This window comes from Malaclemys terrapin, chromosome 2 (genome assembly GCF_027887155.1).
Source record: "Malaclemys terrapin pileata isolate rMalTer1 chromosome 2, rMalTer1.hap1, whole genome shotgun sequence".
Taxonomy (NCBI): domain Eukaryota; kingdom Metazoa; phylum Chordata; order Testudines; family Emydidae; genus Malaclemys; species Malaclemys terrapin.
Window position 1 is genome coordinate 101121690 of NC_071506.1, and position 23854 is coordinate 101145543.

A 23854-nucleotide genomic window follows, 5' to 3' on the forward strand; every position below is an offset into this window, starting at 1 on the left:
TGATCATTGCCCAAATATGTTTTAAGAACTGCCCATCCGTGTGTTGAGGCAGAGAAAAATGTATAAAGTAACTGGACTGTTGAGAAAAACCTTACTGCCACTGGACAATCAACAGCACTACAGCCAACAAGATTGTGTGCAATACATGGTATGAATATGGCATATTTGTTCTGTTCTAAAAGCTTCTTCTGCATTCTTTGATAACACCCTGACATGTTGGCAGCCTTGTCATAAGATTGACCTCTGCACTTTGAGAAATCTATTTTGCAAACTTGGCACAGATAATGCAGTACTTGATTTGCCATTTCTTCACCAGTGTAGCTTTTCAAATTGAGGAATGTTATAAATCATTCAGCTGGTTTTCCATCTGTTGGAGACACATTAGTACAATACTCAATTGATCAATATGTGAAAGATCAGGTGTGGAGTCGACAGAAACTGAAGTACCCAGCAGTACTTATTTCATCCACACTAGCTGAACGAACTTTGTCACTCATTAGACCAATCACATATTGTCTTGGATAAGTATGATGGGTTACCTTTGCCAGCATTCCCATATTTTGAGATATGGCCTGCTAAAAATGGGTCAAACTGAGCCACAAGCTCCAACAATCCTGAGAAATTTCCATTCTTCAATGATCCAAATGTGTCATTTGATCCCCAGAAAGGCAGACCACGTTCAGCTAATGTTTGAACAACAGCTATAACACGCTGCAAGACCTGTTTCCAGTATTCACGCTCCCCTTTAATTTGTTCTTCCAATTTTTGGGTCAATCCAAAACTGTCAGATTTAAATATGTCAACATTGATTCTCTGTGAGTAGTGCTATTTTCATGTTGTTCAATTAAAACAGTCACTAAATCCATCTGCAGCAAACCGGGATGTTGAAAGTTTATATGCAAACTTTTTGCAAACAAAATGGTACACAGACCTTGTTGATGGTGAATACAATAGCCATTCGAGAGTATTTCTCAGCATTCACTTTCATGCCGAAAAATATTTTTTGTGGACAATATCTTGTTTATTTGCCATTGGTAAAAGTCCGACATGATTTCTCAAATGACTCAGTGTGGTGTTGACAGTCATTTGGTCCATGATCTATCCAGTAAGCTACTGAAATCAACCCACATACCAGGATCTTTTCTCCTATTATTTACAGCATGAGCAGGTTCAGTCTGACACATTCACACCTTCTAGAACAATGTCCATTTTACCACCACGAGTAGGACGATCAGTTATAGTCCGATTTCCTCACATTATTTCAATCTATGATAGTAGGATGCCCCCCTGGTTTCAGTGGGGATAAGTAATAAAAAGAACAGAAAAACGGGGGAAGAGTGTGTAGTGGAGTGTAAGGAAGTCTAACAACATTCTGATTTTTCCCCATGATGACCACTTCGATGCTTGTTTTGAAATATCAAATATTTTCCCCAGAAAATCTCATTTTTTATGTCCCCTGCTTTGCTGGTGCCCTAAGCATGTGCTTAGACTACCTATTGGGTAATCCAGCCCTGGTGCTGGACTAAGGTCAGTCCTGCTGGGATAAACATAGGAAATTGCAGGGAGACTGCAAGCCTGAATTCCCAGTCTGAAAGGAGGAGGACACAGGTCTCCGCCCATGGAGAGGTGACAGCTGGAGACCTGAGACCTAAAGGCACTGGTGCAGTTAACCCCAGAATTGGGACAGCTGATCTCCAGAAATATCTAGGCTTCTTAACTAAATTAAATTGCATAGGTCACTTATGCAAATAAATCCATGAACAAAACCAGATCCAAAATACTACCACCATCCCATCCAAAACAGAAATAATTTTCATAAAGAATCCACAATAAAGAAACTGAAGACCCAATCCCGCAAGTATTCATGCTTGCATATAGCTTTGTAAGAGAGCTGCAGGAGGAGATGGTTCATTTGCATAGCATCCAGGAGCACAAGGACTTCATTGAAAGGATGCACATGCAGATATCTGGTATGAAGGATGCAAAGGACTACGACACCACCAGATGAGGAAGGATAACTGGCTGCTCTGTCAAGTGGAGATAGGCTGCTACAAAAAGCAGAAGCCTGGAGAAAATGCTAAGGAGTACCACAAAAAAGAATAGCACAAACGTGCAGGAACAAAATCAGAAAGTCTAAAGTACAAAATGAGTTAGACCTAGCAAGGGACATTAAAGGATATAAGAAAAGTTCTTCAAATACATTAGGAGCAAGAGAAAGATGAAGGAAGGTGTAGGTTCTCCATTTAGCAGGGAAGGAGAGCTAACAGATACCATCAAGAAAGCTGAGGTGTTGAATGCCTATTTTGCTCAGTCTTCACTGAAAAGGTTAATGTTCTCCAGATACTCAACAACATTAACATTAACAAGGGGCCAGGAATGCAAGCCAAAATAGGGAAAGAACATGTTAAAGACTGTTTAGATAAGTTAGAGAAATTGAACCAGAACCTGCTAACTTGAATATATCCTAAAGGTACTTAAGTAACTAGCTGAAGCAATCTTGGAACTATTATCTTTAGACTCCTGGAGGTCCCAGAAGATGGGCACACAACACCAAACAAGGGAAACAAAGAGGACCCAAGGAGTTATAGACTGTTAGCCTAACTTTTATACCTGGAAAGATACAGGAAAAGATATTAAATCAGTTTGTAAGCCCCTGGAGGATAAGAAGGTTATAAGGAATAGCCAGTATGGTTGTCAAGAATAGTCATGCCAAACCAACCTAATTTCCTTCTTTGGCAGAATTACTGACCTAGTGGATGGAGGTGCGGAAAAGCAGTCAGTGAGATACATTTTGATTTTAGTAAGGCTTTTGACAGTCCCACATGACATTCTCATAAGCAAATTAGGGAAACATGATCTAGATAAAGTTAGTAGGTAGATGCATAAAGTGGGTGAACAGCTGGTTGCAAGACCATACTCTATAGTTATCTATCAAACGGGGAGGGTGTATTTTGTGAGGTCTGTAGGGGGACAGTCCTGGGTCTAGTACTATTCAATATTTTCATTAATGACTTGGATAATGGAGTAGAGAATATGCTTATAAAATTTGCAGATGACACCAAGCTAGAAGGGGTTGCAAGCACTTTGGAGAACAGAATTAGAATTCAAAAAGACCTTGACAAACTGGAGAATTGGTCATAAGTCAACAAGATGAAATCCAGTGAAGTACAAAGTACTTCACTTATACAGGAAAAAAATCAAATGCATAACTACAAAATGGGGAATAACTGGCCAGGTGGTAGTACTACTGAAAAGGATGTGGGGATTATTGAGGATCACAAGTTGAACAATATAATGCACCTGCAAAAAAGGCCGATATTCTGGGATGTATTAAAGGATTGTCTTATGTAGACACAGGAGGTAATTGTCCCACTCTACTTGGCACTGGTGAGGCCTCAGCTGGAGTACTATATCCAAATCTAGGCACCACGCTTTAGGAAAAGATGTGGACAAATTGGAAAGAGTCTAGAGGGGAACAACAAAAATAAGATTTAGAAAAACTGACCTATGGAGAAAGATTTAAAAAACCTGGGCATGTTTAGAGAAAAGACAACTGAGGGGGGCCATGATAAGTCTTCAAATATGTTAAGGGCTGCTATAAAGGAGGACTGTGATCCATTTTTCCTCTATGTCCACTAAGGTTAAGACAAGTAGTAAGGGGCTTAATCTGCAGCAAGGGGAATTTAGAAAGTTTTCCCTAATATCTAACCTAATTATAAGGGTCGTTAAGCTCTGGAATAGGCTTCTAAGGGAGGTTGTGGAATCCCCATCAGAGGTTTTTAAGAACAGGCTGGACAAACTCCTGTCTAAAATGGTCTAGGTTTGCTAGGTCCTACCACACCACAGGGGGGTTGACTTAATGATGTCTCTTCCAGCTCTACATTTCTATCATCCTGAAATCACTTATGCAGGTGGGTAATTTTAGTCATGAAGTAGCCCTATTGGCATCACTGCTACTCCCATTGTAAAGTTACTCACCTCTAAGTGTCCACAGGACTGAATTCATATATTGTAATAGTGTCCTGTATAGTCTTGCTAATGCTGTCAGTCCTTCCAAGGTCACTGTCTGAAAAGGCAGCATATATGTTCAGCCATCTATCCATGTTCTGTGTGTCTGGTCTACAAGGCAAGATAGTTTCCTCCTGTTTCCTTCCTGTTGCATGCAAGACAGCATATTGCTATTTTAATACCCTATAAATATCATTTGTACCCTCAGTTTCATGGACCATAGTAAATGTCTATATCTGAATTATTGAAAAGTTAAACAGAATGTGATCAATTAAAAAAATTGGTATCCTTAATTAACTGTCTAGTAAAGATTACTGAAGTCTAAGTACAAAGTGTTTGTGCAAATCCGAGAAAGTGGAGGGGGGAAAATGGAGGGAGAGTGGGATTTGCATATACAGATGTATACACCAGAATGGATGATTAACTACTGACAGCAAAAAATAGTTGACCTAGTCCTTCTGTAGGACAGTATAGATGAGGCTTGTTTTGAAACATAGCTGAAATACTATCAAAGCCTCATCATGACCAATTACATGTCATACAAACTCAAAGAATGAATTAAAACTCATCAGCATAACTGATTTTAGACCAAGGAATAACTTCAGTTTAAAGAACTGAAAAAAACATCTTGATGGGTAGCCCCATAGTAAGCAACTCTGACTATCCATGCCAGACCAAGAATATCAGGCTCTACATACAAGGAAAACTGCACAGGCCCAATTGTGATCTCACATCAGTTTTACACTGATGCATGCAACTGAATGGACTGCCATGGTAACCCCTGTTTTACACTAGTGTGAGAAATCAGCATCAGGCCCTGTGGTGAGCTGGTTAGCAAAGGGCCTAGTTTGTTCAAAGTTTGAAGGGTTGTGGAAGTATTTCATAAAAATGTTGCATATTTCTGTGATCATTGTGATGCTCCCTAACACAGATTGCAACAACATCATATAGAGATTAAAGGCCCAGTCCCAAAATCCTTATTCAGGCAAAACTGCCAGTTCCAAGAGGATCACTTTAATTAGTGTTTTGCCTGATTTGAAGTTTGTGCCTTTATGTAGTAGATTTTCAGTGACGCTGAGCAGCCACAGCTCCCAGACACCTGCTCGTACTCAACACCTTTGAAAAGCAGATCACTTGTTTAGGTACCTAAGTAAAGATTTAACACACTCTGGTGCTTCCTGTTTCAGTGGTGGGATTTAAGAATGGGGTATCAGCCCACACCTTACGAGGTAACACTGTTTTATCTTCACCTTTGATAGAAATCACAGAAGATTAGTACCTAGCATTTACTTTCTTAAATGCCTTCTTTGTTTGGAAACCTGATAACCAGGCATTAGTCTCCTTTCCCTAGATTTGGCTCCTGTCTGAAAGCTAAGTTGCCTTTTACTGCAGTGTTTGTGTCACACAGCAGTGTCAATAGAAAGGCCCTAGTCATTTGTAGTCTGGGATATACTTGTAAGCATCATAGCTAGCAATTGTGCTATGGAATTGTTCTAGGTGAATTCACTAACTGAAGAAATCCATTCCCTGTAACACAATAGTGCTGACTTCATACGCTGACATTTGACAGATAGAAATTGGATAGGAGAGCTCTCAATCTCCTTGAAGTCATCATAGGGGCATACCTGGGCCCAATCCGGATATTCTTAAGCAGGCAAAATTACTACTGACATCAGTAGGAACTTTTTCTGCCCAAGGACTGCAGGATAATACCCCTAGTGCTTCTATTGTGCTTTTCATCAGAAGATCTCAAAGCACTTCACAAAGGAGGTCACTATTATCCACATTTTACAGATGTGGAAATGGGGGCACAGGGAGGAGAGGGGACTTGCCCAAGGTCACCCAGCAGGCCAGTAGCTGAGCCAGGAATAGAACCCAGTTCTCCTGAGCCCCAGTGCTCTATTGCATCTCATTTACACCTGTACAAACAGATGCAAGAAGCAGCCTTCAGAGGACAATCTTTTACACCTTCGCATTCACTTTGCAATTAATGATTACACCAGGGCAAAGCAGTGGAAATCAAGGCTATATCTACACTGGAGAGCTTACAGTGGCACAGCTGTACTGATGCAGCTGCATGATTGCTCATGTAGCCACTCTACACCAACAGGAAAGGGCTCTCCCGTTGACATGCTAGTGTGCACACTACCACTTATGCCGGCGAAACTTTTTGCTCGGGGGGAGTGTGTTTTTTTTTTTTTTCACATCCCTGAGCAACACACGTTTTGCTGACCTAAGTGGTAGCGTAGACATGGCCTAAGGCTCTACTATCAGAATACCAACCACAACAAAAGCTATTTTGCCCCATTGTTCACAGAGGATGGGGTCTATTCCACCCATATGTAGTCCAAGCGATCAAGCTTTATATGGTGTGGGAGGGGAGGGGCAGATGAGTGGGAAAAATTGGGGGAGGTGAAGCTCACCCATGTAAACAGGTCAGAGCTGCTGTACAGAGAGGCATATCAATGTGCTGAAATAACAGCTGAAGTACCTCTAATCTGCACCTAGGAGGTACCCATTTGGAGACCATTTTTGTGGCTTGTAGGAAGTCCATAGACACATCAGCATACATTTATTCCTATCAGCACCTATGTAAGACTTAAGTGGCACGGTGGGCCTAGCATTGAATTTCACACAGTGACCATTGCCTCCAAAAGACTTGCTTTTACAGCACTTTTTAGAACTCAATACTAGAAGCCAATAAATACTGTTGCTGCAGTGAGTGTCTAGAACAGGGGTCGGCAACTTTTCAGAAGTGGTGTGCCGAGTCTTCATTTATTCACTCCAATTTAAGGTTTCGCGTGCCAGTAATACATTTTAACATTTTTAGAAGGGGTCTTTCTATAAGTCTATAATATATATAACTAAACTAGTGTTGTATGTAAAGTAAATAAGGTTTTTAAAATGCTTAAGAAGGTTCATTTAAAATTAAATTAAAATGCAGAACCCCCCAGAGCGGTGGCCAGGACCCGGGCAGTGTGAGTGCCTCTGAAAAAAAATCAGCTCACGTGCTACCTTCGGCACACGTGCCATAGGATGCCTACCCCTGGTCTAGAAGCTAGACAGAAAATAAAACAAAAGAGAATTTTTGGGCCACTACCAGCCTCCGTTGCTGTGAGAGAAAAGGAGACCAGACAGATGCCTTTGTTCAAGTTCACTACATAGAGGATGGTTCCATACACAGCATTATAGAAGCCTAAACTGACAAACTGGCACTTACAGATCTCTTAGATACCTTAAATGCAAATTCACACAGCTGGCAAGGTTTCCTGTCTTCATTAAACCAACTGGAATATATAGATGCAATTAATCTTGAAAGCAGGTTGAACCCAGAGGTATTTATGTTGATGATGAAATGACAAAAATGACAGAGACCAAAACCACTGAAGTAAACTTTTTACATGGAATTATTATATAGAGGCCTGTGATGAGTTTGGAGATGCTCTGTAATATTTTTGTGAATACTGTAGGTTTGCCTGATCATCAGTGTTCTCTATAGGACTATATTGATTTAACAGAATCAGAGTGTCTGGAAAAACAGGCAGGAATTAAAAAAGAATAGCATAAGATAAGCTACTGCTCAGCAAACACTTGAGAATTGTTAAGGGACAATGCCAAAAATCACTGGCTTAACCTTTTGCACAAAGGGTTGAAGCCCAGGAACAGAGAAGAATAAGGGTCAGCTATTGCTGGGTTTAGAAAGGAACTATCAAGACAGGGTAGTTGTTCAGGGGAACCAGACAAAGACAGAGACCCTGCTAACAGTATCTGCCGGAGAAACTAGGCCACCATCACAGGATGGTAGGGCTTTAGATAAGATAGACATGTAGACTTGTAAGCCACCACCCTGGAGCATGCCCTCATGTGGCCTTCCCAGTGTACTGCTTTCAATCCTCCCTCCTTTACTCTGACTGTAGTACTTCAAACAGATACTCCCTTTTTGTGGAGGTCTGAGTTAACTCAACTCTTATTAGAGGATACACCAAGTCTTTTCTTTAGCCTATCAAGTCCCAGTCCTTCTGGGGGTCTGTATAAGTGATCACTTAGGCTTACCCTCATATTCAGGAGGAGGGCTATCATACTCCTGAAGCTGGGTTGTAAAATGATCACCCTCTCTTTGGATCAGGAGTCCCCAGCTCTCCTTTTGGAGCTGGGCTTTAACTTAGGCCACACAAGGACTTCAGCCAACTTGGCCCAACTAGTCCCTTTTCCCAACTCAGTCCTTTCTCCCCTAGAATTGGAGAAATGTGCAAACAAGCACCCTCCTCTCCTCAGTACCATCATTCAACTGAGCTCTTGTAGCATTTCATCAGGCCTAGGTGCTAGTTAATCAATTAGCTGCCACTCAGCCACCTAGGCAGTTAGTTTCTTGCAGGTGGTAGAGATGGGCTTGTTCACCTTACAGAAGCCCCGGTAAGTTGGGCCCAGACTCTCCTGAAATGGGCCAAGCACCCTTATTCACATCCCTGAGTGACACAAGTTATACCAACATAAGTGGTAGTGTAGACAGCCTCAGATCAGAAAGATCAGAGGAGCAGCTAGCCCTGTAAGTCTGCAGAAATATTGCAAGTTCTGGCAAGGTATTTGAGGAATTCCTGTACATGTAAAGAACTGTGTCTTTGTGGTCAAAGTTAAAATGACTCAGCAGTTAGGGATCTGAAAGAAAATCAGTAAACAGAGTATGTTAATGAATCCCTACTAGATGAAAGCTGTGACAGATGAAACAAAAGTAATGGCAATTCTCTCAGACAAATAATGTCTGATATCACTGCCTGCCCATTGCTGGGCATAAAATATGGATATTTAAAGATATACTTCCAATTACAATTGTTGTTTATTGCCTAGAGACCCCAAATAAGATCAGGGCTCCAGGGTGGTAGATGCTGGACATACACATAAAAAGAGAGAGTCTGCAACAATGAGTTTATAATGAAGCTAGACAAAGGTGGGGAGAAATGTGATACATTGGCTCTTCTGCAGTTACTAGTCAACAACATTCACTTTAAGAAATAATACATTCCTTTTAGAGTTCCCTTCTCTTTTAAAGACTTGTTATGAAATGAATACACATTTTATGTCATCAATTTTTTGTGCACAAGCCGACAAAAGGAACAACAGTCAAAGAGTTGGCTGCAAGTTCTATTCACATAGGTATACACACCTGTGGCAATACACACCTCCCTACACAAAGACACAGTCTCTTACACATTCAATGCATGCATGTGCACACTTGCATACAGAGAGAGACTTTTTCCATACACTTTTTCAGGGGCTGCCTAAATCACCCAGCTGGGAAGGGAGGAAGGTGGGCTGGAGGGGAAAAGATGGGAGTGAGAGGTGCAGGAGAGAGGATGGGGAGGGGGAAAAGGCCAAGGAAGAGAGCAGGGTGGGGTGAGAGGGGGTAGTGAAGGAAAGAGGAGGGGGCATATGTGGGGTGGATGGGGATGCAGGGGGAGGCAGAAGGCTACAGGTGCATGAGGATGTGGAGGGCACAAGGGCATATAGGGACATAATGGGAGTGCAGCAGTGTATGGAGGTGAATGGGATGCAGGGCTGTGGGGGGTGAGGGACACGGGGGGTGGCGGCTCTGGAAGATGGAGAGGATGGGTGGGAGAGCACTGTAAGGGGTACAGGGCTGGGATGGGTAGGTGTGGAGGGCAGGACAGGATGGGACGGGGAGGGATGCAGTGAGGGGGATGGAGGAGTGGGGGGTGGGACGAGGAGGGGTGCAATGATTGGGGAATGGGGTGGTGGGATGAGGAGGGATGCAGTGAGGGTGATGAGGGTGCGGGGGGGTTGGGATGGGGAGGGATGCATTGAGGGGGTTGAGGGTGCAGCCCCATTACCAGCACTTGGAGATGGGGATACACATACCTCAAACTCCTGGGTGCCAGCGATGGGGCGACAGACAGACTGCGGTTTGCTGCAGGGCATATGCCGCAGCTTGAGCCCAGCCGCACAAGGAGAAGAGGGCCAGGCAGCAGTGGGAAAGGCGCACACCACGCGACCCCTCAACAGCCACCTGATGAGCGCTCGTGAGTCACGCTCACGCTAGTTCCTCCCCTGCCCCAGCCAATAGGAGCTGCGCCTGCAGGCGGGGCAGCATGCGGACCCCCCGGGCTGCCCCTAAGGCTAGGAGCTGGACATGCCGGTTGCTTCCCAACCTGGGAGCCGTGCGGCGCAGCAGCTAGCAGGGAGCCTGCCAGCCTTGCTGTGCAGCACAGCAGGGCCGCCAACCAGACAGTCAACTGCCCAGTCAGCAGTGCTGAGTGGAGTCCCCAGGTGTTCTCGTCCAAAACTGGACACCTGGTCACCCTAACAATATACCTGTCTCAGGCCCAGCATTTCTCATTAGGTGTGGCCTAATGGCAGAGCTCACTAACTTTGATCAAAGCAGGATCAGTCCCAAAGGGTCAGTAAAGCAGGTCAAGCCAAAACATGTTTGTTTATATAAATAGTAGGGTAGGGTCTCCTGCTGGCTGCAGAAGATGGTGTGCACTATCCAAAGTACTGGAAATAGGCAGGGTAGTCCAAACCTAAGGCCCTCACCCTCAATTAAGGGGAAGAACCACTGAGTCAGGCACAGGGAACAAAGGAAAAGACAGCAATGGGAATGAGGTCAAAGGTTGAAAATCAAGGAAGCGGAAGGGGACACCAGAGTATCACAGACAGCACCCATTGCTCCTTCAAAGTATCTAGAGAGTCATTGGATGCTGCCCAGAGGAGATCTTCCTGGAGACGTGACTGAACGAGGAAGCAGAAATAGGCTCCACAGTCACAGTCAATAGCCTATCCAGCTTCCTCCTTGCGGACTGATGGATGGCCATATTGGCCAGTGCCAGGAGGACAACAAGGAAGTCCCGCACCTCTGTAGGGTCATGGAGGGGGTATGCATAAATGAGGAAGTGCTGGGAGAAGTGCAGCCAGAAAGTATGATGTGCGTTTGGGTGTTCTTCTGACCACAAAATGGGGACAGATCTTGTGGGTGTTCATGAATCATGCCAGGTACATGCCCATGCTCACAGCTCCATAGAGGAGCCACCAACTAATATCTCAGGTGGGCCGTGGAACCAGAGTGGAGTACTGACTGGGCCACCAGGATTCCTTGCCTTCCTCAGGTGTTAATGGGTCTTGCCACTTGGTGTCAGGGCAGAACATGAGGGGGAGGAAGTAGATGTTGTGATGCATGAGCACATTCAGATGTTCTCTCGGCACAGTTCAGAGGTAGGACCAACTGGATTTTGTGCAGCTGGCTCAGGTGGCATGTGTGGGGTGGCCAGGGAGGCTTGCTGGCATGGCTAAAAGCCTGATGGTGAGTTCTGGAGGGCCAGGGGTGAAGGGTGGGCAGGGAGCACCCTCCTGCAGGGCCTGATTGAGGAAAATGAGAGAACCAGGTGTCATGCTGTCTGGAGTAGTTCACGACCTCAGGGGACTGTCAGAAAACAGGGTAGACATCCCAGTCCCAAGACACTAGTCACTTACCCCAGATCAATTGGTACTCTGGATCTTACACCAGAGACAACAGTGACAGCCAATTCTATAGGAAACTAACTATGGGTTTAGTAGTTAAGAAAAGGAAATGAGAGTTACTGAAAGGTTAGAGCAGGTAAAATATACACACAGGTGAATCACAGTTTGTAACTCCAAATGGTGACAGTGATGTAGTAAGTCTTTTCAGGATACCCAGATTGTCTCTGGGGATTTCTGCTTTGCATATGGCACACTTCCCTGTAAGAGTCGAAACAGTTCAGAAATGAAGGATCTTTCCTTGAATCCATATTTATAACTTCTGACAGAAAGCAAGTCAACAGTGTCTCTATCCACGTGAGCTTTTCCTTTTTTGAAAATGAGTGAGAAATGCATTTTGAGCACTGACCTCTGGTCATCACACACAATGGACATTTGCTTTGAAATTAGCACTTTAACAGAAAAGGTCTTTTATTAGCATGCTGCAAGGCTTTTCTTGATGGGTTATTTAGTTACAGGCATATACACAAGGTAAATGTTTGCTGCTGTATCATAACAAGATATAGATAAGAGAAAACAATGCATGTAATGTCCCATTAGTTTTATTAAGTCAAAACACCAAATACATTCTTCTACCTTCAACAATCACTTTGATCTACACTAAGACACAAGTGAATTGACCTGAAAATACCCTGCATGACCTGGTCTGCCAGCATCACAGCAGGAACAAAGGGTGCCTTCACACGGCGGAGGAGGACATGTATAGTGGACAACTCCATGTTCTGGTCAAACAATGTAGTGTCTACTCAGTCCCGCTGATCATATTCCAGGTGGTCTCAGAGTCTGTGGTACCAGCCAGGACCAACCTTTGGTGCACCAAGGGGGACTCCACCACCTCACACAGAGATGGGGACTGTGTAGCAGGGGGTTTACGAGGAAGTTCTCTCCCTCAGCAGCTGCTACAGAGGTCATTGAGTCACTGAGACTAGCTGTCAGTTCCTGAGGAGGTCCTGGTAAATGACCAGCAGCTCAGAGAGGCCTCAGGTGAGACCTCTTGTGTGGAGATGAAAGAGCTGCCAGTCACATTGGAGCCCTTGGAGGCAGCAGAAGGAGTGTGCCAGCATGCTCCATGCCAGACTACCTGCACTTTAACAAAGTCTTTGCATGACCTGAAGATAAAAGGTGTGGTCCTGGCTGCAGATACAGCCCAGACCCTGTCTGCCCTCCCCCAAAGGAATGCTCAAGACACCCACAGAGACTCAGTGCAGTCCCAGCCAGACAAACTCCAGGATCTTCTTCTGGAGGCTGGCCAGGGTCCCCAGTGGTGGGTAGAAGACTATGTATGTGAAAGAAATAGAGGTCTTTGAAGAAAGAGCAAAGAGGTGGATTTTCTTATGGTAATATTTGATAATGGAAAAAGTATGCATTTCACTTTCCTCATACTCAAATAAAGCAGAAGTGTTTTGCCCAAAAAAAAAATTCACCTTGAAACTAAACCAATAAAATTTCCAAAATTATGGACAACTGAAAACCTGATCGGACAGAAACTCTTCTAGCAACAATAACTACAGCAGTCATTGCCTGGTGACCTCTTTAAAATAACAAAAGAGATTAGTTTTACACACCTACAACTTAAAAAAAGGTTAAATATTTTGCTTGTCAACCCTTTTTTTAAAGTATACTTTTAGACCAAGACCATGCATGTCAAATTTCTGGTCAGAGCAACTTTATCAAGGCCACCAAAATGGAGCTTTACAGTGGAAGGCCTGAAAGATCTTGAAATTATATTAGAACTAGGGACTCTATAAAATACTTTTATTTTCTTGGATAGAACACAATTCTAGATAAATGTAATGAAATTCTATCAGGACTCAAACTTTCCCTGCATATTATTCTTTGTCACATACCTCTCAATTGAGCACTGTTTGAAGCTAATATAGCTAGAAAACAGAAAGCAAAAGATGCTGTGTAATTTATTTTTATGGGAGAATTTCATCTGTGTTCACTCCAGTTTTAAACTAAGTGAAGTATATTCTTTTTATCTGAGGCATGATTATATTACATTTTCTCCAGTTGCTAAGGGAACAAAAGCTACAGTGACTGTGTGGACAGAAATCTGCAAGGCTCTGCTTTATTGCTACTGAAAGCAGTCACAATAAGGGAAAAACAGAGGCAATGAAAATAAATATACCCCAGGATGCCTTTGTACACCTGCTGCCATATCAACTTGTTAGAAATATTTTTAGATTTTCTAATTGAAATGAGATTTTCTCCAAACAATAAAAATCAGATTTTACAGCTGGGCTCAAGCTTTGCAGGTAGGTAATATTACTTCACTTCACTTTCTGACCTAGTGCTTTGTGCTCTGGAGGGATTAAAAAACAGCTTTCAGAATAAGTGTTACAAGGAAGAGGGAGAAAAAATGATTCTCGTTAACTTCTGAGGACAGGACAAGAAGCAATGGGCTTAAAATGCAGCAGGGGCAGTTTAGGTTGGATGTTAGGAAAAACTTCCTAGCTGTCAGGATAGTTAAACGGTGGAATAAATTGCCTAGGAAGGTTGTGGACTCTTCGTCATTGGAGGTTTTTAAGAACAGGTTAGACCAGTGGTGGACAAACCTGCAGGCCACACATGGGCACATCAGGGTAATCCAGAGATGAGCTGGCTGCCGCTTCCTGCAGCTCCCGTTGGCCAGGAGCAGCGAACTGTGGCCATTGGGAGTTGCGGGTGGCCGTGCCTGTGCACGGTCCATGTAAACAGTCTCACGGCCCTCCAGCAGATTACCCTGACAGGCTGTGTGCGGCCCGCAGGTTGCCCACCACTGGGTTAGACAGTCATCTGTCATGGATGGTCTAGATAATACTTAGTCCTGCCTTTAGTGCAAGGGACTGGATTAGAAAACATATCAAGGTCCCTTCCAGTCCTATGATTCTATATAGGGGGGAGGGATAGCTCAGTGGTTTGAGCATTGGCCTGCTAAACCAAGGGTTGTAAGTTCAATCCTTGAGGGGGCCCACTTAGGGATCTGGGGCAAAATCAGTACTTGGTCCTGCTAGTGAAGGCAGGGGGCTGGACTTAATGACCTTTCAAGGTCCCTTCCAGTTCTAGGAGGTAGAATATCTCCATTAATTTAAAAATGTATTTAAATTTATATGCAGTACGGTGACATCATAGGACATTTATTTTCAGTGCTTCCTATTTTTTCCCCCATTGTGGAAGCTATTTCTTACAGCAGATCATGCCTCTGTTCTGTCCATTTTCACTACTTTTCTTTTTCACTGATCAGATAAAACAATGAGCATAATGTAAACAAGAATGTGTTCCAGCTACCATTACATTGCACATTAATGAGGGGCTGAACCCCTATTTCTCCCATTGCCTTCATGTGGAATTATGATTGCCCACACTTCTGTCTCCCAAAATCTAAATTTCCAGAGGTTAAGATACTACATTGAGGGTTAACAGGAGCAAGAAGAATTTGTGCCTGCTAGATCTTCTCAACAGGAGAGTGAAATTGGGGTACAAGTGAACTACACCTGCCACAAGGGATGTGGTAGAGGCATGTCTTGAAAATGTGGCTGTCATGACAGTTTTAAAGGCATGTAAGTGGAAATGGCAGTGTGGAGGAGCAGACTCACCTCTGCAGCACCTCCTGCTGGTCATCCATGGGAATTAGCTTGTCCCAGCTCTGGAGCACCCTCTGCAGGCCAGTGATCTGCCTGCCCCTTGGCCCCCCCATATCCCTCCCAGGACTCCAGTGCCCTTTTTGCTAGGGTGCTGCCCCCTGGCAGTACCCACACACACTAGGTCTTTCCTCCCAGGGGAACCCCCACCCACTAACCCCACCTCACCTCAGTGTAAGGCTACTGCCAGTCACCATCTAGCCCCACTCCCTGGGTCAGACTGCAGTATACACCACTCATCACAGGCAAGGTTGGGTTTGGACCTGCTACCTTGGCCTAGCCCTGGGCTGCCCTCTGCAATCCCCAGTATCCCTTGGCCTTCTGCTAGGCTACAGCCTGGGACTTTCCAGGCTGCAGCTCCACAGCCCTGCTCCACTCAGGTACCCTACCTCTAGATCCCTGCAGCCAGGCCCTTCTCTCTCTAAAAGCAAAGACAGACTCCATAGGCTCCTGGCCCCCAGTCTTCTTATACAGGCCAGCTGTGGCCTGATTGGGGTGTGGCCCAGCTGCAGCTGCTTCCCCAATCAGCTCAGCTTTTAGAGCTGCAGTCCTCCTCCAGGGCTGTTTTAAACCCCTCAGGGCAGGAGAAGGGTAACCACCCCACTACAGGCAGTATCAGCCTCTGGGCGGTATCCACTGGCTCCCTTGACACCTTTGAGGAGCAGTGGGCGCTGTCCGGGGTTCTCTGCTCGGTGTCCCTGTCTGGTTCTCTTCTTTTGACCCTTTGACCACACTCCTGTCCCTGTTTTTACATTAGTTGTCCCCCGTAATTATTTGAGTTCCAGGTCCTGTGGATCCTCCCCTTAGGCTGGGGGGAGATCCTTTAGCAGTGGGCGGGCTTACGCCCGCCCACTTCCCGGAACCCAATAGGTACAGGCAGTATCAGCCTCTGGGCGGTATCCACTGGCTCCCTTGACGCCTTTGAGGAGCAGTGGGCGCTGTCCGGGGTTCTCTGCTCGGTGTTCCCGTCAGGTTCCCTTCTTTTGACCCTTTGACCGCACTCCTGTCCCTGGTTTTCCATTAGTTGTCCCCTGTAATCATTTGGGTTTTAGGCCCTGTGGATCCTCCCCTTAGGCTGGGGCGGGACCCTTTAGCAGTGGGCAGGCTTACGCCCGCCCACTTCATGGACCCCAATATGTGCAGGCTGTATCAGAGATTATGCCTGTGAATGCCTACACTAGGTGACCAGAGCTGGATTAACCCTTCACGGGGCCCTAACCAAACATCCAACTTCTCCCAGTCTCACACTCACCAGCAGCAGCAACTCCTGTCCTACAGGGCTAGGCCAGGCTCCAGGCATTGTGACCTGGCGTGTGTGGTCATAGCGTCACTCAGCTTTGGCTTGGCCACCCCTCTGTCATGACCGGGGAGTGGCCAGGCCAAATTCGAGTGAGTGGCATTGCAACTAGGATTGCCAGGTGTCCGGTTTTCAACTGGAATGCCTGGTCAAAAAGGGAACCTGGCAGCTCCGGTCAGACTATTAAAAGTCCAGTCAACATCACAGCGGGGTTAAGGCAGGCTCCCTGCCTCCCATGGCTCCCAGAAGCAGCAGCAGCATGTCCCCACTCCAGCTCCTACACACAGGGGCAGCAGAGCCCGTGCTCCCAACTGGAACCCTCACACCCTAGCCCGGACCCTGAACCCCTCATTTCTGGCCCCATCCCGGAACCTGCACCCCCAGCCCAGAGCCTGTATCCCCTCCCACATCCCAACCCTCTGCCTCAGTCCAGAGCACCCTTTCATACTCCGAACCCCTCGTCTCCACCTCCCAGTCCAGTGCCCCTGTCTGCACCCCAATCCCCTCCTCCCTGGCCCCACCCCACAGCCCGAACCCCCAGCCAGAGCCCTAATCACCTCTCATGTTCCAACCCACTGTCTCAGCCTGGAGTCCCCTCCTGTACCCTGAACTCCTCATTTATGGCTCCAGCCCAGAGCCCGCACCCCAGACGGATTCCTCACGCCCTCTCACACCCAAACACCCTGAGCCAGCCTGATGAAAATGAGCGAGCAAGTGAGGGTTGGGAGAGCGAATGATGGCGGGAGGGTGATGGAGTGAACAGGGGCCGGGGCCTTGGAGAAGGCGCAGGGCAGGGGACAGGGAAGGGATGTTGGTTTTGTGCGAGTAGAAAGTTGGCAACCCTAATTGCAACTTGCTATGTGAGGTCACAGAACCACACAGGTTTGGCCTGGCTACTCCTCTGTCAAACCTGAGTGGCATTGTGACCAATGCTCCAGGTTGCAACACTGGCTCAGCTCTGCAGGGTGGACTCACTGCCAGAGGCCAACCTCTTCCTCCCCTCACCCAGAGGCCTCCCCTCTGTACAAGGTTGGGATTATGGTGCTAGGGCAAAGGATCCTGCTGTGGGGGGTCAGGGTGATGGCAGAGGAGAAGGATTCTGGCCTATGAGTTTGGGGTCATCCACATGCATTTAGGCACTAGGCATGTGCCTAGTTTATCTACATGTTAATCCGGCCCTCCAGGTGACCACCACGTAGCAACTGCTGTGCACTGACTCAGACTAGCTATAATCTGTACAGCAGCCAAATAAAAGGAGACAGTCACTTGGCAGCAATTAGTGTGTGTGTGGCACTGTACCAGTAACACGCATTTCACATTGGAGTCAATCCCAATTTCAGAAAGGATGGCAAAGAGTGTGAGTGGCACTACCATATGGTAAGTGCTTCAAGTTTTGTATCTGGGAAGTTAACTGTGGGAAATTTAACATAAATAAAAGACTAAGTGTAAAAAATGAAAGTAAAAATAATTATAACAAAACATAACAGAGTTCACTAGAAATCAATTATAATCCCCTCCCCCCTAAAGTAATTGCTTTCTTCACTTCTCTTAATATATTCCCAGGGTCTACGGCCTCTGCCAGAACCTATGAGGTCTAATGGACTATCCAGATGTTTCTAATTCAGCAGTGATTAACTACCAACATATGTAGGCCCAATACTCAAATGGTTAAATCAAGTTAGTTGCCCCACTCCCATTGAAAATCTATGAAAGCTGGGCTCCTAACTCCATAGGCAGTATTGAAAATTTGACCCTAGATCAAATATAGGTCTGAATAAGCCAAGTTTTCCATTTCAAAGTTCAGGTATTCATGAGATATGACATGGTAGCGTTTATCCAATCTCCATGTATTAGAAATGCATGACTGAAGTAGTTTTGCTTTCTGGCCACAGAACACCCAATTCTGAGGTCTCCTCACAACCCTCCCCCAAATTTTGGGACCCAGATACCCTCACCCTCAAAAATCACCATCTTCCTTGCTAATTTCACCAATTCCCCACACACACCTCCCCTCCCACTTGCGTGCACACATACAACCGCAGATCCCTTCCCCAGCTCATTTCATCTCCATTCAGCTCATCCCCTTCGCCCCCCCAGCAAAACTTACATCCCTCTGCTCATTTTAGGGGTCCATAGCAAAAATGCCAAGGAGAGCCCCAGTGGGCACCATGTCGAGGTGAAGGTGCACATACAATCCACAACAGAGGAGGTCACTACACACTACCTTCGCTTTTAGGTTCTTACACCCCAATGGGAGCTAATGCAGTAGGGATGGTGGCATGTTGCCGGCAGCAAGTTTTACCCAAGGAACATCTGCAATTACTGATGGCAGTATATCTACATATTGGCTCAAGACCTAACTATATCTCGTTCCACCCCCACATCCTTGGATACTCTACTGTGCCCCTACATGAACATGCACATTACAGAAAAAGTGCAGGAGTAATGGTTCTTTATTGAAGCTGGTGATAATGGGGAAGAGTTTTTGTCTCCCATTACTGTCTTAAGATAAGAAAGTATTTGACTTTTGAGAAATCTCTGTTTTCCCTCTGGTATGCTAAGGTATATATTACACACAGAAAATAACCTACATTAAAAGAATATTATTAAAGTCACCAGGTAAAGCATTCAAAAGTTACAGAATTAAGGTCGCTTTGTCAGACGCATTGTTATACAGTCTTTAATTACATCATCATGTGATTTCCCCCCCACTTTTTTCTTCTTTCTTTCTTTCCCACCTCCTCACCCCCACAGGGCCCCTGCCTCAGTCAGTGCACAAAATGGATGGTGTTCATTTAATGAGCAGCTGTTCAATATTTTGAATTATCTTCTTTGTCCAATAAGTGGCCCCAAGCATTTTTTACTGTTCACTATTCAAACCCTGCTCAGAAGACAGAATTTCCTCATGGACCTAACAGAATAACTGATAGCAATAGTAGGTTGTCATCCTGTATAGATGGGCCAGCACTACATAAAGGGATGTGGCACTTTGCCAGAGGATTTCACAGGTATTTGCTGACAGCAAATGAATGGTGAGACTTAGGAATCATGAGTTCCATGCTGGATTCTGGAGGGGAGTGTGCTCTAGGAAGCACAAATTCTTCTGCCCATTCACCTCAAGCATGACACCCTTCTGCCCTCCCCTCTAACCTGTCCCTGTCCCACTCCTATCTCTTCCCTATGCCCAGATCCTTGCCCCAGTTCCATTTTCGTCACCTACCAAGTCCCAGTTTTCACTCCTCAGCCTTCATATCCCACTCCCATTCTCTTTACCCAGCAAGGAGAAGTCTCAGTGCTCCATAGTCTCCATCCCTGTCTCCTTGCCCAACCAGTCCCAGTTCTGTCCCCACCTCTGCATATGATCTGTTTCTCTCCCTGACCCTGCCTCCAGTTGATCCCTGACCCCCTCCAGGTTGTTTTCCAAACCTTTAATCATTCTGTTTTAGCTGAATGCTCTCCGATTTATCAATATTGTTACTGAAATGTGGAAACCAGTATTGGATATGGTATTCCAGTAGTGTTCACATCAGTTCCAAATTCAGAAGTAATATAACGCTCCTTATCTTATTTGAGAATCCTCTTATTGTGTGTGAAAGTTTTTTCAGTATTTTTCCAGATGTTACTTTTCTGTCTGCATTTGTGGAATGATAATGGAGCAAACAATCAATCAATTTGTAAGCACCTAGAAGAAAATAAGGTGATAAGTAACAGTCAACATGAATTTATCAAGAACAAATTGTGTCAAACCAACCTAATATCCTTCTTTGACAGGGTAATAAGCCTTGTGGATGGGGGGAATCAGTAGATGTGATACATCTCAACTTTAGTAAGGCTTTTGATACTGTTTCACATGATCTTCTCATAAACATACTACACAAATATAGTCTAGACAAACCTACTGTAAAGTGTGTGCACAACTAGTTGGAAAACCATATTCAGAGAGTAGCTATTAATGGTTCACAATTAAGCTGGAAGGGCACATCAAGTGGGGCCCACAGGGATCAGTGTGGGGTCTGGTTCTATTCAATATCTTCATAAATTATTTGGAAAATGGCACAGAAAGTACTCATAAAGTTTGTGGATTATACCAAACTGGGAGTGGTTGCAAGTACACCTCTACCCCGATATAACGCGACCCGATATAATATGAATTCTGATATAATGCGGTAAAGCAGTGCTTGGGGGGTGGGGGAAGAAGGGGGCAGGGCTGCGCACTTCAGCGGATCAAAGCAAGTTTGATATAACACGGTTTCACCTGTAACGCGGTAAGATTTTTTGGCTCCCGAGGATAGCGTTATATTGAGGTAGAGGTGTACTTTGGAGGACAGGATTAGAATTCAATATGATCTTGACAAACTGGAGAAATTATCTGAAATAAGTAGGATGAAAATCAATATAAAAATTGCAAAGTACTATTCTAGGAAGGACTAATCAATTGCACAAATATAAAATGGGAAATGACTGCCTGGGAAGGAGTACTGCAGAAAAGGATCTGGGGGTTATAGTGGATCACAAACTAAATGAGTGATCAATGTAATACTGTTGCAAAAAAGCGAACACCATTCTGGGATGTATTAATAGGAGTGTTGTAAACAAGACACGAAGAGTAATTCTTCCACTTTACTCCATGCTGATGAGGCCTCAGCTGGAGTATTGTGTCTAGTTCTGGGAAAGATGTGGATAAACTGGAGAAAGCCCAGAGGAAAGCAACAAAAATGATTAAAGGTCTAGAAAACATGACCTATGAGGAATTGAAAAAAAAATGGGTTTTTTTAGTCTGGAGAAGAGAAGACTGGGGACATAACGAGTATCAGGGGGTAGCCGTGTTAGTCTGTATCTACAAAAACAACAAGGAGTCTGGTGGCACCTTAAAGACTAACAGATTTATTTGGGCATAAGCTTTCGTGGGTAAAAACCTCACTTCTTCAGATGCATAGAGTGAAAGTTACAGATGCAGGCATTATATACTAACACATGGAGAGCAGGGAGTTCTCCACTTGCGAAGTAACTCCCTGCTCTCCATGTGTTAGTATATAATGCCTGCATCTGTAACTTTCACTCTATGCATCTGAAGAAGTGAGGATTTTATTCACGAAAGCTTATGCCCAAATTAATCTGTTAGTCTTTAAGGTGCCACCAGACTCCTTGTTGTTTTTGGAGAGATAACAGTCTTCAAGTATGTAAAAGGTTGTTATAAAGAAGAGGGTGATAAATTGTTCTCCTTAACCACTGAAGACAGGACAAGAAGTAATAGGCTTAAATTGCAGCAAGGGAGATTTAGGTTAGACATTAGAAGAAACTTCCTAACTGTCAGGGTAGTTAAGCACTGGAGCAAACTACCTAAGGAGACTGTGGAATCTCCAAAATTGGAGGTTTTTAAGAATAAGTTAGACAAATACCTGTCAGAGATGGTCTAGGCTCAGGGCAGAGGTCTGGATGACCTATTGACATCCCTTCCTGTCTTACATATCTATGATTCTATGAATTCATGGAGGCGTGCCAATGTAGGACTGGTGTAACTGAAATTAGGCAGCCTATTTCCAGGAGTTACTCCCGTTATTCTAGTTGTTTCTGATAGCAAGAAAAGTGAGCATCGAAAAAGAAAAAAAATAATTGTTGGTAAAAGATAAATTAAAAATGACAGACAGAAATTATGTTGGCTATCCTCAAAAAACAAGCTTTTTAAGGGCAAGGACTGACTTGTGTTTTTGTACAGTAGTACAGATCCATGACTGGGGCTGTAGGCACTACTACAATACAAATAATGTATGGATCAAAACAGAACTATGGATATCTTGCTCACATGTTGGGTAGGTGCTTGAATACCATGGTGATGTGGTTAGTATAGGAACAGGGAAAAGGACAGAAGAGAGAGGAATAAAACTGAGTATTATCAGCATACAAACAGTATAGTGAGCCATTAGCAAAAATTATGTTACTGCAAAGGAGAGGTTAAAGAGAAAAGAGTAAGGGACCCAAGTCAGAGCTGTGAGAAATACCTAGCAAGAGAAGATAATTGAAAGAAACATCATAATTTTAGGATATCTTAGAAGATTGGTCAGTTAAGTAGAAAGAAAATCATTGGAGTGCAGACAGAGAAAAGTACTATGTGTCAAGTAGTCAAGGAAATTGAGCCACAGTGTCATAAGCAACTGAAGAGGCAAGGAAAGGATAAAAATAAAAGTGAGAACTTTGATGCACAAAGATGACTAAAAGAAAAGAAAGCTGATATGTAAAGAACAGAAGATCTGAGTATATATCCTTGCACACTACTTATAGTAACAGAATGGAAGGTGGCAGTAATGGGAGGCGTTGAGGGAAATGTGGGGTTTAATGTGAGCCCTAGGCTAAAGTGAAGAGGAAAATTTTAAAGCAAGGTTTTAAGACTCTTGGACAGAATGAGGTAGATGACACAAGCTCTTTCATTTGGCCTGCCCTCTCTTGGGAGAGTTGAGGATTTGGATAGAACCCAAGCCCCACATGGACGTGAGTGTAGACAGGAGAATGGATATAAATAGATAATAAAGATACAATGCAAACAAAATTGAATTTGATTCAGATGACTCTGAACAACATAGTGCATGATGGAAGATGGGTGAGCTGACACCCATAGCCTGTAATAAAAGCTGTCTGGACAAATCATTCAGTCAAACAAACTCTTAGTCTGGACTTTGTTGATGGAAGAAAGAGTCAGTTGTCATTGATTTGTTAGATTTACCATTCAAAACTTTAACTGATTTTTAGTCATTGCTAAGAAAATTTGAATTTTAAAGTTCTTCTTGGTCCAGCTTTGGATCGTTTTTCATTTATTGCAACCTGGCTTATTTGCAGCAAACAGACCATTGTAATGTACCAATTTGGTAACAGCATTAGGACTCAACCTGGTTGTCTGCACAAGTTACTGAGACCCTCTGCTGTCTGTATTTGGTACTGCAAGGTTTCTGTTAAAGAAACATTGTGTTATTATTACAAAATGACTGGGCAGAGAGAAGGCAAGAGTTTATTGTTAATTTCTGTTTCATATTTGAAAACCTTGCCCTTGTTTTATCTCTCTATATAAATTACTCCTATGTTAATTTATATAGTATGCCTCTGATATAAACATATGGGCTAAGATTTTCAGAAGAAAGACCGTAAAATTAAGCTCCTAACTCCATATTTAAGCACTTTAATAAATGGTCTGATTTTCAAAGGTAATGAACATTCAGCAGCTTCTGTTGACATCAGTTGGAGCTATTGGGTGCTCTGCAGTTTTGAAAATTCAGGCCATTTATTAAGTGCCTAACTATGGAGTTAGGAGCTTAACTCTAGGCTCCTTTTGAAAATGTTGGCCATATATAATGTACATAAACAGACACATTTTAGAAAGGTAAATTATCAGTATGGTACTAATATGATC